Below are 14,987 nucleotides of genomic sequence, written 5' to 3' on the forward strand. Positions count from 1 at the left end.
GCAAAAATTGTCCTGGTCTTTAGGGGGTTTAACACTGCGGTCTTCAAGTGGTTAAAAGATAAGCAACAGCAGAATAACCTTTACAGAAAAATATTTATTTGTTACAAATGATCCAAATCCTGGTGTGTTTACTTTCTGCTTTCATGGAAGCAGACATAGGGTTAATATCCTGTGTATACAAGTTAGCTGCTCTATTGAGGCAGCCAGCTGAAACAGCCGAGAGATCGACTTACACTTGTGATTAGTAACAGTTGAGGGGTATTAGACAGGCTAAACTCTCTAAATACACACAGGGTGCATTTTACTATGCTTTCCTTCTGTCCAGTGCAAGAGTTCAGGTCCACTTTGGGCAGCATTAGGAGCATTCATGTGTAAGTAGCAGCTATGTTGCCAGCTAGTCCAGGCTGGTGGGTGTGCCCGGATATACCCGTCTGTTCTATACATCTTCACATATGACAGCTCTGAGATGAGGAGAAAATGGCTCCTTTAATACCTGTTCTGCACATGTAACAAATGTTTTCTATCGGTTTGTGATCCGAGACGTCTTTAGACATGAAAGCAGCAGTTGTTTGGAAAGTGCAGACATGACCTCACAGCTTCCTTATCAAGACCCCTGAGTCTGACAGGTCTGGGGGCCCCCTGCTGACATCTCTCACATGGGTTTTGCAGCATGAGAGACCATGGCCTTGACACAGAGTTTGACCTTGCTAACCTGATGACCTCACTCCGTAGTTACTGCTGGCAATGGGTGCTGGGATAAAGGGATGCAAAAATCTTTCCATCCAAATCTTGGAATGGAAGGATAAGCTGTAGCCGTAGTTAACATCATTGAGACTAAAGGTGCCCATGCATTTCTCAGTTTTTCTGCTTGATTGACCATTCGATTTTATCAGACCGGGGAGTGGACAACAGTTTATGTTCTATTCTGCCCGATCAATGAAAATATATATACAAATGAAGGCAAAATACAACTTTTTGGCTTAAATAGGAAGCATCAGATTTGGAGAAAGAAAAACCCAACATTTCAGCACAAGAACCTTCTGCCATCTGTGAAATATGGTGGTGAGAGTGTTTTGAATTTGGACTTGTTTTGTTGCATCCGGGCCAACAATGTGTAACCTTAATGAAACACCTGAGCATTCTACAGGAAAAGGTAAAGACATTGGCCTCAGTTCACTAAGCTTATCTCCTGTCTTTAATAACGTTTCTAGAGTTATCACCATGGTGATGAGGCATGTAGTATTCAGGAAACATTTTACCTCAGGCAAACCTAAAGTTAAAGAGAATCTGAAGCCATAATAAAACATGGCTTTTTAGCTTATATTCAGCAGAGGCATGTTTGCCCCTGCTAAAACACCGCTATCCCGCGGCATAACGAGGGGTCTTTACCCCCCAAATCCCCCCTGCAAAATCCACGACTTTCTTGGTCGTGGATGTTGCTGCCCTAAGCGCTTCCGTGTGAGGCAGAGCTATGAGCTGCAGCTCTGCCTCACAAGTGTCTGTCAGTGGCAGATCTCCGCCTCTCCCCCGCCCCTCTCAGCGAAGGCAGACAGAGGGGCGGGGGAGAGGCGGAGATCCGCTGCTGATAGACGCGTGTGAGGCAGGGCTGCAGCTCGTAGCTCTGCCTCACACGGAAGCGCTCCCCGGAGGTAGCAGGGAGGATTTGGGGGTAAAGACCACCTCGTTATGCCGCGGGATAGCGGCATTTTAGCTGGGGCAAACATGCCCCTGCCGAATATAAGGTAAAAAGTCATTTTTAATATGGCTTCAGACTCTCTTTAACTCTTCTGTCTTTAAGTTAAATCTTCAATCCTTAAAATAACTCCAGAGTTAAAGACAGGCTGTTTATTAACTGCGTGTGAAAATAACTACAGAGGAGTAGAGATGGCCCGAACGGTTCGCGGGCGAACGGTTCCAGGCGAACTTTGGGTGGTTCGCGATCGCATGCGAACTTTCCCGGAAGTTTGGTTCGCCCCCATAGTGCACCATTAGGGTCAACTTTGACCCTCTGCATCACAGTCAGCAGGCCCGTTGTAGTCAATCAGGCTACACTCTCTCCTGGAGCCACTCCCCCCTTATATAAGGCAGGCAGCCCCGGCCATTATAGTCGTTGGTGTCCCTGTAGTAATTAGTGAAGGGAAAGCTGCTGGCAGACTCTCATAGGGAAAGATTAGTTAGGCTCTTGTAGGCTTCTTAGCTTGCTCCTTGCTGATTCTTATTCCTAAAATAGCACCCCTCAACTGTTCTTTTGAGAGCTAATCTTGTTCTTGTGTTTTGTTTTGTTTTTTACCCTCCTCCCTTCCTCCCTCCTCCTCCTCTCTTGTCTTCCAGGGATTTGTAGGATGTCAAAAGCCAGCTTACATACATTGGTGTATTTTTCAATAAATAATTGACCAAATATATTTTTTGTTCAACCAGATTTTCTTCATCTACCTTTTGTTTGTGGTGATGATCACAATTTGCTTAGATGACACCTTAATTGGCAGTATTGTTTTCCTTTTCCCCTACCGATCCACCCCCCCCCCCTCCTCCCCCCCGAAGATGTGCAGTGTGGTCCAGTGTAGCTTGAGAATCTGGTAAGGGTCGTGGAGAGTTCAGGACTTGCAGTTTGGGTCCATTGTCTGTGCAGGTACAGGCCAAGTGGAGTTCACTCCAAAGCTGCTACCCAGGAGATCAGAGCTCCAGTGAGGTAGGAAGACACAGCGCTGATCGGGAACTCTTTGGCACCACCCATCGGTTGCTGCTGCTCCACCGCAGCAGGGGCCCCTCTATGATGCCAGCCACTAAAGCCGGAGGTAAGAGCTGCCGCAGCTGGGCGCTTCTGTGACAGCCAGATTATCTTGACCAGCCCTGCAGAATGCCACCCAGGAGTCGGGACCCACCACAGAAATGAGCACTACTGCACCTTGTGAACTGGAACACATTGGCCAGCACTGCCAGATGCCAGCAATCAGGATCCTCAGCAGCGTCAGTCATCATCACCGCAGTTTCTATGAAGAACTGGGTCATCACTGCTGAACCTTCCCTCTGTCCCCCTCCCCCCATGTCTCCTTAGGGATGACAGATGATTGTCAAGTGCAACTGGTGGCGCCGTAGTGACAGGTCTGCACATGTGCGGTTTTCTAACACTAAACAACGCATGCGTAGACCTGCCATGTGATGGCGACGAGCGTCAGGATCCAGGAAGAGCCGGCCTGACACCCGGCTCGGGTGTCGCTGGTAACTGGAGCCGTCGGAGGGACATGGAGAGGAGCCAGGAGGACGCCGGGGGACCTCGCGGCCTATGGTGGGCTTGAGGAAGCCTCAGGTAAGTGAAATCTATTAATTTCAGTCTTTGGGTCCCTTTAAAAAAATATTTTTTCCACTCCATTTTTTTGTACCCACTATTCTCATCATAAGTAGCAATTCTGGTGGCAGTGGCATGCAAAAACAATGCGAGATTTTGAATGATTACAATAACAGACATAAGTCTTTTGAAAGAGTGAAATTACCAACTAGTGAGGTAAATTACCGACCTGTCTAATACATACCTCAATAACGGTCAATTCACAAAGTTTAGAACATTCGGTAAAACAAGTGAGATGCTCGGTATTTCCAGTCTGGAGCTGTCAGTAACTAACAATCAGCTATTCGGTAAAATGTACAGGCAAAGAAAATAGGCAATAGGAGGAACCACCCCGTCCAACTCCTCACTCCATTGGTACCGATGTATTGCTGGGCGGGACATCAGAAAGTAAAACAAGAGATGCAGGCGCAAGGCACATTCATAGCGGCTTCCCTGTATCCCTTTAGACGTGCGCAGGGAAATACCGATACATAGAGAGGGCCCTGTAGCGGCATGCATGCAGATCGAAAGGAACACCAGGGATGCCTTTTTTTCTGTTGTATGGCTCATGTTTTAGGCAAATCAACAGAAGAAGAAGAATTAGTACAAGTCTGTCCAGAAGCAGGAGAACATCACTGCAGCAGAACACAGCTTGCTGCAGAGACCCATGCCACAGCTGGTTACACTTCTACTTCTTCCCAAGCAGGTCATAGTGAATTGAAGACATGACTAGTGAATTTGGAGGAAAAAAAAAATCTAAAAAACCGAATGCAGTACTTTACAGATCCTTTATTTTTAACAGAACAGCCATTACTAAATTTAGGCCTATTTTGCGAACCGCCACCTGGTTGAGGAGGAAATGGATCTCCAGTATGTCATCACTGTAAACATCTTTATGTTCCTCCGATAACGCCTGACAGCCCAGTAAGCGGGAACCGCCCCTCTCGCTCTGAGCCGTTGCTTGACATCATGGCTTCCATTAGGCGGCTGCACGTGTGCGCTGGTGTTGACGTGTTCTGAGCTCGCTCTCTGTACCTCGGTGGCTCAGGGGTACGCACACACCATCTATCACAAACCCTGCAAGGTGGTGAATGAAAGTAAGAGAGCTCGAACGGTAACGATTAATCCCTCTAGTCTAAAGGCCCTGCTGCAAGATCGATCATGTGTGACAGGCCCCATTCACCAGCGGTACTATTTCCTATGGCGGGATGGCTCGGGTCACTGCTGTCTGCTGATAATTTCATAAACATTCACTTTAAAACAAATTTGTCACGAGCATTGGTGAAGCGAACTCGCAGTGGACCTTGTTAGTGAAAGTGTCCGAGAAAAATTGCTCCAGACAGCTGGCACTGAAACATCGCAAGCGTCGCATTCCTCCCTCACTGAATGGGAGAAAGGAACGGAAAATATGAATGTTTGCTTTGGGGAAATGCAGCTTGTAAGAAAGGATTCTTCCTCCAGACACGCCCAGCGCTGAGTGTATCATAAAGCACACTTGAAGAATGCAGACGGTTGCTTTTACCTTTTTCCTTAATAATTATACCGTGCATGCGACGCAAACCCCAGCTTCCTACAGGGCTGCATAGGATCCGTCACATTGAATGCTGGAATTAGCAACACTCAGGACTTTTTAATTCAAAGTGATTTGGCATATTGCTCTATTTTTCAAAACAAACTAATCTGCTCTGTCCTTGAGGGAAGGCTTATTAAAGTGTAAACAAACATTTTTGCTGATTTTTCTTAGCAAGTATTTTATGAGGAAATAAAGAACAGTGTTTACAAACAAAGTAGCAGGATTAAACTTTGATTTCAGATGAGGTGACATACTGTATAAAATCTATGGTTTTTTTAATAAATAAAATAAAAAAAGTAGTTCATAAAAAATGCAATTGTATATAAAAAAAGTGCATTAAAAACAGTTAACAACGTCCTTGCACTTCCAATAAACAGCTGGATACAGAGGCGCTAAAATAGGATCAAATATACTAAATACAGTTTAAAAATAGGAGGGAGTGGTGGACTTGCCTCCCGCAACATAGACTCAGAAAGTCAAGGTTCAGCATAAACCAGACTTTAATCAACAAAGCTCCAAACAGAAAATGCGTTTTGCAGGCTTTCACCCGCTTCTTCAGGCAATATAAGGTGCAAATTAACTGAGCTCAAAGGCAGAAATAGCGCCTCCGCCTAAGGAAGAAGGCCTTGCAAAGCTGGTGACATACCACAGGGGCTACTGAAAAGTGAGGAACATGCTGGAGAAGATTCTAGAAAGGTGGGAAACACTATGATGGTGTTTGTCATGATGGGACACACGTTTGGTGCTTATTGGTGAACACACATACTATGGCGGGGGGGAGGGGCACTGCTCTGCTGGTATGGACTATCGAGGCCTACAAAATGGTGTTACACTATCAGTGATCGTTGGAAATCTGAGGCATACTTTGGGGGGGGGGGGGAGGGGCAAACTTAAGCAGGGGCTAGGAAACTCAGCCAACTTTGGGGGTGTCTGAACGTTGAGACGCACGATGGTATAAACTGGATAGCTGTGTCTCAATAAAGTGGGCACTATAAAGCTCTGGTGCACTGAGGGGAACAGTGAGGGCAAGAGTTACATCAGGAAATACGACCACGTTTTCCTAATGTGGGGCCCAGAGGATTCTGATGGCGGAACTGGTTAGGGACGGTTTTCACCAAGCTGGCACTTGTAGTGATGTCAGTGAGCACGTATCAGAATCGCTTGTGTCCATCAAATAAAGGCGTGCCAAAATTTAGGCACCCAATAATGCTGATAGTAAAATATTGGTATTTAATACCAATATTTTACTATAAAATGTAAAATATCGGTATAAAATACAGATTTTTTACGATAGCTAAACCCAAGCCTACTCTCACACAGAACCCTCCCCCTGGATGGACATCTAACCCTTAAACTCCCCCCCCCCCCACCTGCACAACCTACCACCCTGACGCCCAGGGCCGGGCCGAGGCATAGGCTGGAGAGGCTCCAGCCTCAGGGCGCAGAGTAGGAGGGGGCGCAGAATTCATTCAGCTGTCATTCCTAATTGTGTTTGAAGCAGAAAGAAATAAGAAAAGGGGATACATGGCAGTGACTGCAAGCCAGATAACTAGATATTAAGGTGTTGGGGAGGTTGTGGGCTCTGTGGCGCCTCTTAGTGTAATAGCAATCAGTGTGTGACAGCTGGGGTGGCAGGGATGGAGGGGCGCACTTTGGTGTCTCAGCCTTGGGTGCTGGAGGACCTTGTCCCGGCTCTGCTGACGCCTACCCTTACACCCCCCCAACCTGCATAAACTACCTGCCTGATGCTTAACCCTCAACCCCCCCCCCTCCACCTGCATAAACTACCTACCTGACGCCCAACCCTTAAACCACCCCCCCCCCCACCTGCACAAACTACCTGCCTGACGACTTACCCTTAACCCCCAGAAAAAAAAAATCCCTGATGCCTAGCCCTCAACCCCCCCCCCCCAAACTACCTTCTTTACACCTAACCCTTAAACCCCACCCCCACAAACGACCTCCCTTACAAATAACCTTAAGGAAAAAAAAGATGCAAATTCTAGGGCACTGCCATAGCGCCTATACAAATATCAGCATTTAGGGGCCCACGGTGCCCAAAATATAGTGGGCTCTGTACCCAAAATTCTACTCCTACGCCCAAATACCAATGAAATGCATTGGCGCTTATGGCAGTGCTCAGTTAGTCCACTTGGCGCATGCAGAATTTCTTAGCCTTACTGTGCACGGGTATAGGGATTCGGTTGCATGCTGGGGGAAACTGCAGCATGCCGTCCAGAATTGCAATGGCGTGGGATCTAAATGGCAAGCCATAGGCTGAATAGGCAGCATTTCCACATGCGACTCACCTGCGAGGGAAAAATCTGCTTATTCAGCCTTAGTGGAAACAGGCCTTACCACTTTCAATGGTCATGTAATAAGAGATGTAAACAAGCTGCTTACAAGCTGGCCTTGGAGAGAGATCGCCAAAACGAGCTTGACTCTGGTGAATGGTCAGATATCTCTCTCCATTCAGAAAGCCTCTACAGTAATCATAGACAGGTGGACTATTGTTACAATTCTTCCACCACACCCACATTTTATGTCGCTAGCCCTTTATGACAAAATATGTATTTTTAATACCGCAAGTTGATTGGAAATGTTGGATTAAATGTAAGACTACTACTACTTCACAACCTATGCTTGTCATTTAATATGTGCTAAAATATTTTTCTTACCATATCTCATGTAATCTTGTTCGTTGGGTTTATCGTGAACTTAATTTCACGCCTTGTTACTCTGTTGCCTCCGGCTAAATCCACTTTTTACTGTTACAGTTCTTGTACTGCCATATTCAGTTTGTAATTTATAGCCTTGCACTCTTTGAGATGACATTATTTCACAACAGCTCATAGCTAGGCTTACAAAAAGAGGTGGAAGATTGGAGGGGGATGGAAGAGCTGGGTCCAGATCCAGCACACCCGTGATGTTATAGTGGTCTCACGGTTATTGGTGGAGGGAGTCATGGTGGTCCCACTGTTATTGGTGGAGGGAGTCATGGTGGTCCCACTGTTATTGGTGGGGGGAGTCATGGAGGCTGCCCTGTTATGGAAGAGGTCATGTTGGCCACACTGTTGGGTCATGGTGGCCACATTGGGGGGTGGGGGGTTGGGTGGGTTATAGTGGCTACCCTGCTATGAGTGGAAGGTGTCATGGCAACCACATTGTTATGGAGGGAGGTCTTGGCAATTGATATACCGTACATTTTGTTCATCACAATACATTTGTCATTGTTATTACTAAGTTTACCAAATCTGCATTATATGTTGTGTATACCATTGTCTATATTATTATGTACCCCATATTTACGCTTTACTCTGTACAGAGCCACAAAACATGCTAGTGCATTATAACTCCATAATAATAGTAAGTGACACAGAGGAATAAGAGAGGAGATGGACGGTTGTGTTTCCCAGACAGCGCGCTGGACTGCGAGCAGGGCGAACTCTGGCGATGGCGTGTTGCGGCGACATTTGTAGCCCGTGAGTATGGGCCATAAGTCTACCAAATCTGCATTATATGTTGTGTATACCATTGTCTATATTATTTGGTACCCCATGTTTGCTCCTTACTCTGTACAGAGCCACAGAACATGTTAGTGCTTTATAACTCAATAATAATAATAAGTGACACAGAGGAATAAGAGAGGAGATGGACGGTTGTGTTTCCCAGACAGCGCGCTGGACTGCGAGCAGGGCGAACTCTGGCGATGGCGTGTTGCGGCGACATTTGTAGCCCGTGAGTATGGGCCATAAGTCTACCAAATCTGCATTATATGTTGTGTATACCATTGTCTATATTATTTGGTACCCCATGTTTGCTCCTTACTCTGTACAGAGCCACAGAACATGTTAGTGCTTTATAACTCAATAATAATAATAAGTGACACAGAGGAATAAGAGAGGAGATGGACGGTTGTGTTTCCCAGACAGCGCGCTGGACTGCGAGCAGGGCGAACTCTGGCGATGGCATGTTGCGGCGACATTTGTAGCCCGTGAGTATGGGCCATAAGTCTACCAAATCTGCATTATATGTTGTGTATACCATTGTCTATATTATTTGGTACCCCATGTTTACGCCTTACTCTGTACAGAGCCACAGAACATGTTGGCACTTTATAACTCCATAATAATAATAAGTGACACAGAGGAATAAGAGAGGAGATGGACGGTTGTGTTTCCCAGACAGCGCGCTGGACTGCGAGCAGGGCGAGCTCTGGCGATGGCGTGTTGCGGCGACATTTGTAGCCCGTGAGTATGGGCCATAAGTCTACCAAATCTGCATTATATGTTGTGTATACCATTGTCTATATTATTATGTACCCCATAGTTACGCCTTACTCTGTACAGAGCCACAAAACATGCTAGTGCGTTATAACTCAATAATAATAGTAAGTGACACAGAGGAATAAGAGAGGAGATGGACGGTTGTGTTTCCCAGACAGCGCGCTGGACTGCGAGCAGGGCGAGCTCTGGCGATGGCGTGTTGCGGCGACATTTGTAGCCCGTGAGTATGGGCCATAAGTCTACCAAATCTGCATTATATGTTGTGTATACCATTGTCTATATTATTATGTACCCCATAGTTACGCCTTACTCTGTACAGAGCCACAAAACATGCTAGTGCGTTATAACTCAATAATAATAGTAAGTGACACAGAGGAATAAGAGAGGAGATGGACGGTTGTGTTTCCCAGACAGCGCGCTGGACTGCGAGCAGGGCGAGCTCTGGCGATGGCGTGTTGCGGCGACATTTGTAGCCCGTGAGTATGGGCCATAAGTCTACCAAATCTGCATTATATGTTGTGTATACCATTGTCTATATTATTTGGTACCCCATGTTTGCTCCTTACTCTGTACAGAGCCACAGAATAGGTTGGCACTTTATAACTCAATAATAATAGTAAGTGACACAGAGGAATAAGAGAGGAGATGGACGGTTGTGTTTCCCAGACAGTGCGCTGGACCGCGAGCAGGGCGAGCTCTGGCGATGGCGTGTTGACTTACTGTACCCTGAGAGAGCGCAGGACGGAGGAGGGAGCCGTGTTTTCAAATATACACACTGTCAGAATAATGATTAATGGTTCTCCGCGGGGAGACTAATGACGCTTCCTCTGCTGTCTGCTTCTATCAGACCGTACATTGTCCTGCTGGAGGCTGACAGAGAATGGACACGGGGTCCTGAGCCGGCTGGATTCTTTCCAGGTCCTGACTTTTAGCCATACAGAAAATGACATTTGTTTACAGTTAGGTGAGGTCTCCTCAGACCACAAGAGGCCCTAATGTACTGCAGGTCCCCACCGTGACGGGGCAGACACAGACAAGGGGTGACGACCAAGGTGACCTCTGCCGGTGAAGGTCATGTGACTGCTAAGGGGGCCTCAGCACAGGTGGACCAGTAATGTTCTAAAGGCACTCTATACATGTCTGTTTTAAGGACAGCTGAACTGAGAGGGATATGGTGGCTGCCGTATATATTTCCAGTTGACCGGCAGTCTTGCTGGTCTCTTTGGCTGCAGTAGTGTCTGAATCACACACCTGCAACAAGCATGTGACTAATCCGGTCACACTTCAGTCAGAACACCTGATCTGCTGCATGCTTGTTCAGGGGCTGTGGCTAAAAGGCAGAGGGTCAGCAGGACTGCCAGGCAATCTAGGAAAAATATGTCAGCTTCCATATTCCTCTCACTTCACATGTCTTATAGTGACATGATGTCTCTTTTTATGGTTTCTAATAGTTTTTTTTACGTTTTAGAGCAAAGTTTTGAGATTCATACCTCTTTAAAATGATCATGTAGTGCAGGGGTGTCAAATCCAATCACGTAAGGGGGTCAAAATCTTAAACATAGTCTAAAACATAGTAGTTTATTGAACAGTCTCAAACTAATTGGTTTGTAACTATAGCAACTGTAATGGGTTTGCCCCTCCCCCTTCTGCAGAGTAGTGCAGTGGAGTAGTTTAATATGTATCTGTTCCAGCCATGCTTCGGGTCTCCTCTGGTCTGACAGCCACATGCTCTGTACTACATACCTCCGGCTCCTGAGGCATGTCACGTGTTTTGGAAAAGGAGGTATGCAGCATAGAGCGTGTGACTGCCAGGAAGAACACAAGAGACACGATTCATCGCTGGAGCAGGAAAATATTACGCTGCTCCACTCCACTACTCTGCTATGTGTGGGAGATGGTGTTGGGTGAAAGGTGTGTATGTCTTTTACAAGCCACATGGGGGTTCAGAGTTTTGGATCCCTGGGAGAGTCTTGAGGGTTATTGCGGCACCCAGCTTAACCTGACAATGTTTCGGTCAGAAACCCAACAACTGGCGTGCTCCTCTGGACGGGAAGGCGGTGGGCTGTTGCTCTTTTACTTCTTACAATGGTGCACATTTGAAACTCTCGAGTAGTTATGGCCCTGCTTAGGAGAACTCACGGAGAAGCATGTGATCAGTTTGATCAGCCGATAGATTTGTAAGGTTCTGATTTGCTGGTCCTGATCATGTGTTAAACCAGGAAGTCATCACAGCAAATCAGAACCTTATAAATCTATCAGCTGATCAAACTGATCACATGCTTCTCCTTGAGTTCTCCTAGGCAGGGCCCTCCCTACTCTCGAGGGCCACATAAAATAGCATGGAGGGCCACATTTGGCCCGCGGGGGCCTTGGGTTTGACACTTGTGATGTAGCGGAGACTGGTAATAAAGCTGAATACTGTACAGCAAGCTCTACCGAACTTACTGAATCACACGACGCAACATAAATCTGGCATCTTACATTTTCCTTACTGTGTCCAAATCCCAAGAAGGTAAAAACGTTTTACCCGCCGTTTTACTTTAAAGAGGCACTGTAATTATAGTTTCTAGTATTATTCAGGATACCCACTTCTTCGGTATTTGTTTCTGGCTTCACCCTTAGAAACATTTCCTATCGCTGTATATCGCTGTATATTGGTAGGTATGTAGCTCCGCCCTCCCAGTGATGTCACAGCCTAGGCACTTTAGCTATGCGGAATTCTGCTACCAGAGCATTCTGGGAGACCAGGTAATATTTTCACTGGGTTCAGAATACTCAGAAACAAACATTCCACAGAGATGCACCTGACAGGACTAAAGATGTTGTAACCTGTGATACATTTCAGAATGTAAATCAGGGAGAGGAAAGATTCTACAATGGGCAAACACTGACTAAATAATTAGAAAATAACATTGTAAAAAATGAGTAATTTTATTCATTATGTTATCATGACAGTTCTTCTTTAACCTCCTAGGCAGTAATCCCGAGCTACGCTCAGGCTAGCCGCCGGGAGCTCAATGCAGAGCAATGGCACGCAGTGGGCGTTTTTACCCACCTCCCGGGGGATCCAGGCTCCGGCAGCCATTCTCCTTACTGTCCTTGGAGTCTCTGAATCACTCTGGTGAGATCGCCCTCTCACTACAGTGTTACAGCGCCACCTGGAGGACGGAGGAAAAATTCCAGTGCTGGATTCTACGGAGGTAAGTGCTGGGGCTGCTGCAGGCATTCTGGCGGCATGATTTTTTCCTGATTTTACGGTGCAAAACCCTAAAATCCGGAAATAATCATATCGCCAGGGTGGTTAAGGGACCACTATCGCAAAAAATTGTAAAAATTTAAATATATGAAAAACATAAGAAGTATGTTTCTTCCAGGGTAAAATGAGATAGAAATGACTTTTCTCATTGGTTGCTGTCACTTACAAAAGTTAGTAGAAATCTGATGGAACTGAAAAGTTGTCCACTCATCCATCTTCTCATAGGGGATTCTCAGTATTTAACCTTCCTGGCGGTAAGCCCGAGCTGAGCTCGGGCTATGCTGCGCAGGAGGATTTCTCAGGCCCTGCTGGGTCGATTTGCATAATTTTTTTTTCCAACACGCAGCTAGCACTTTGCTAGCTGCGTGTGCATTCTGATCGCCGCCGCTACCAGCCGATCGCCGCCGCCGCCCCCCCCCCCCCCTGACCTTGTGCGCTGCCTGGCCAATCAGTGCAAGGCAGCGTTGAGAGGTGGATTGGGACTCCGTTTGACGTCACGATGTTGGTGACGTCATCCCGCCCGTCGCCATGGGATTTCCTGATCAAAGATCGCCAGAGGCGATCGAAGCGGGTGGGGGGATGCCGCTACACAGCGGCTATCATGTAGCGAGGGCTCGCTACATGATTAAACAAAATTTTTTTTAACACTGCTGCACTGCCCCCTGGCGGTTTCTAATAGACCGCCAGGAGGGTTAATTTATTCTTTACAAAAACAACTCCCTGGAAAGGATCTCTACAAAGATGTAGGTCGCCCACTCTACCTGTTGCACATTATTCTGGCAGTTGGAGTGAGCAACTATCGTTCACCAAGTCCTTTTGCAAATAAAGAAAGCCTGGAGAATCCCCCATGGAGGAGGTGGACTAGTCCAAAACCTGTCAGGTTTCTACTACCTACTGTAAGTGACAGCAACATAGGAGAAAATAAATGTATAGCACATTTTACTCTTTTTTATCTGTATGTGTTTTTAGGTTTTTTTAAATTTTAATTTTTTTTATGATAGTGGACCTTTAAATGCAAATTTCTTAGGTTGTTAAGAAGCTGATTGGTAAAATTAGATTAGAGGCGCCTACACTCTATCCCCTATGCTATCAAGGCATTTTGTATTGCCCTGAGGAAGCGGGCAATTACCTGTGAAACGCATTGTCAGATTGCTTTTTGAATAAAAAGGTTTTTTTCCAGTTGAACTGGTGTCTATATCTTTTGGAGAGGTAAGCAATTACCTCTCTTTTTATTATATAATTTTTTTATTTAAAAATACTAAAATAGAACACACATTGTGCGCCTCCATCCTACCCATTCCCTTATTGGTAAGATGTTTGAGATGATAACGGAATGGTTGTTGATAGAATGTGATTATTTTGTGCAGAGTTTTGTGGACCTGTCACTATCTGTCGTGTGCACATTACCTAGGACCGCTGTGCGTATTCTGTTTCACATTCTCAATGACAAAGTGTTGATTCAGAGCGGCAGACACACTGCAGATCACACACCATCAGTCATAACATTCCCAAAATAATAAAAATACCTGTGGAATGAATTCCGCGGGGGATCCTCGCTTCGGCAGCGCTGGTCGGGAATGAGAAAGCGGAGGCCTGAGATGTCTGGCACCGATGGAGTCCGACACCAGACGGCTTCAAACGCTTCTCTCGTGGTGTGAATGCTGACAAAGTCCAGCCATGTTGCCTCGCTCAGCAGACTTCAAAGCAAACCGCCACAGAGGAGGATTCTGGGATTTATTTGTGCCTGCAAGTGAAAAAAAAATAGCGTGAAGAAATTTTGAGAGAATAAGTAATGCTATAGAATGTTGTTAAAGAGGCCCTGTAATAACATATAGCAGAATGCAGTAAAATATCCAGGACACCCACTTTTACAGTAATTCTCCTGGTTTCAGAATCAAAAACACTTCCTATATCTACATATTGCTATATATTGGTATCCAACTCCGCCCTCCCAGTGATGTCACAGAGGCGCTTGGCCCAGCTACAGACCTGTACTGTGTACCTACTCCTCCCTATTGCCTGATGAAGCAGGGCCATACCTACGAAACGCCGATGGGCGTGACGGCGGCGGCAGCCCCAGGACCGCCTAACGCAGATTGGCGTCAAGTCCTGGAGCTGCAGTTTCCCAGGGAACAGCCGCGCGCATGCGCGATCGTTCCCTGCCAGTTCACGGAGCGGAGCTTCATGGAGGCTGTTTGTAAATGTCCCCTTTGTTTACATCTGTAAAGCGCTGCGGTCTCCAATAGTGGTGTACGAGATCGGCGATCCCCGGTCTCTGATTAGCTGGGGATCGCCGTCCTCTCATAGGCTGATGCCTATGAGAGGCAGAGAACAGGACGGATCGCCATCCAGTTCAATCAAGTAGGCGGAGGGGAGGGAGGAAGGAAAGGGAGGGGACGGAGCCAAAGTGAGCCTCTATGAGGCATAAAATAAACATTAAAAAAAAAAGTGCAGCAGCGATCGGAAACCTCCGGCAGCATGTCCCCTTAGGGACAAAGAAAGGAGGTGAGTCCAATCGCTGGGCTCCTTAGCTGGGCTGTGCAGGAG

The 14,987-nt window shown here is 46.4% G+C and overlaps 1 protein-coding gene across 3 annotated transcripts in view; it reads right to left on the minus strand.

The window, feature by feature from the left end:
* Positions 1–14,987, minus strand: part of COX10 (cytochrome c oxidase assembly factor heme A:farnesyltransferase COX10) — a 1,230,266-nt gene that overhangs the window by 1,032,484 nt on the left and 182,795 nt on the right. For all 3 annotated transcript variants that reach the window (XM_068263380.1, XM_068263379.1, XM_068263381.1), the window contains one exon: positions 13,967–14,184. The gene's annotated coding sequence lies outside the window, so the exon portion shown is untranslated. The remainder of the gene's footprint in view (positions 1–13,966; positions 14,185–14,987) is intronic.

This window comes from Hyperolius riggenbachi, chromosome 12, assembly GCF_040937935.1.
Source record: "Hyperolius riggenbachi isolate aHypRig1 chromosome 12, aHypRig1.pri, whole genome shotgun sequence".
Taxonomy (NCBI): domain Eukaryota; kingdom Metazoa; phylum Chordata; class Amphibia; order Anura; family Hyperoliidae; genus Hyperolius; species Hyperolius riggenbachi.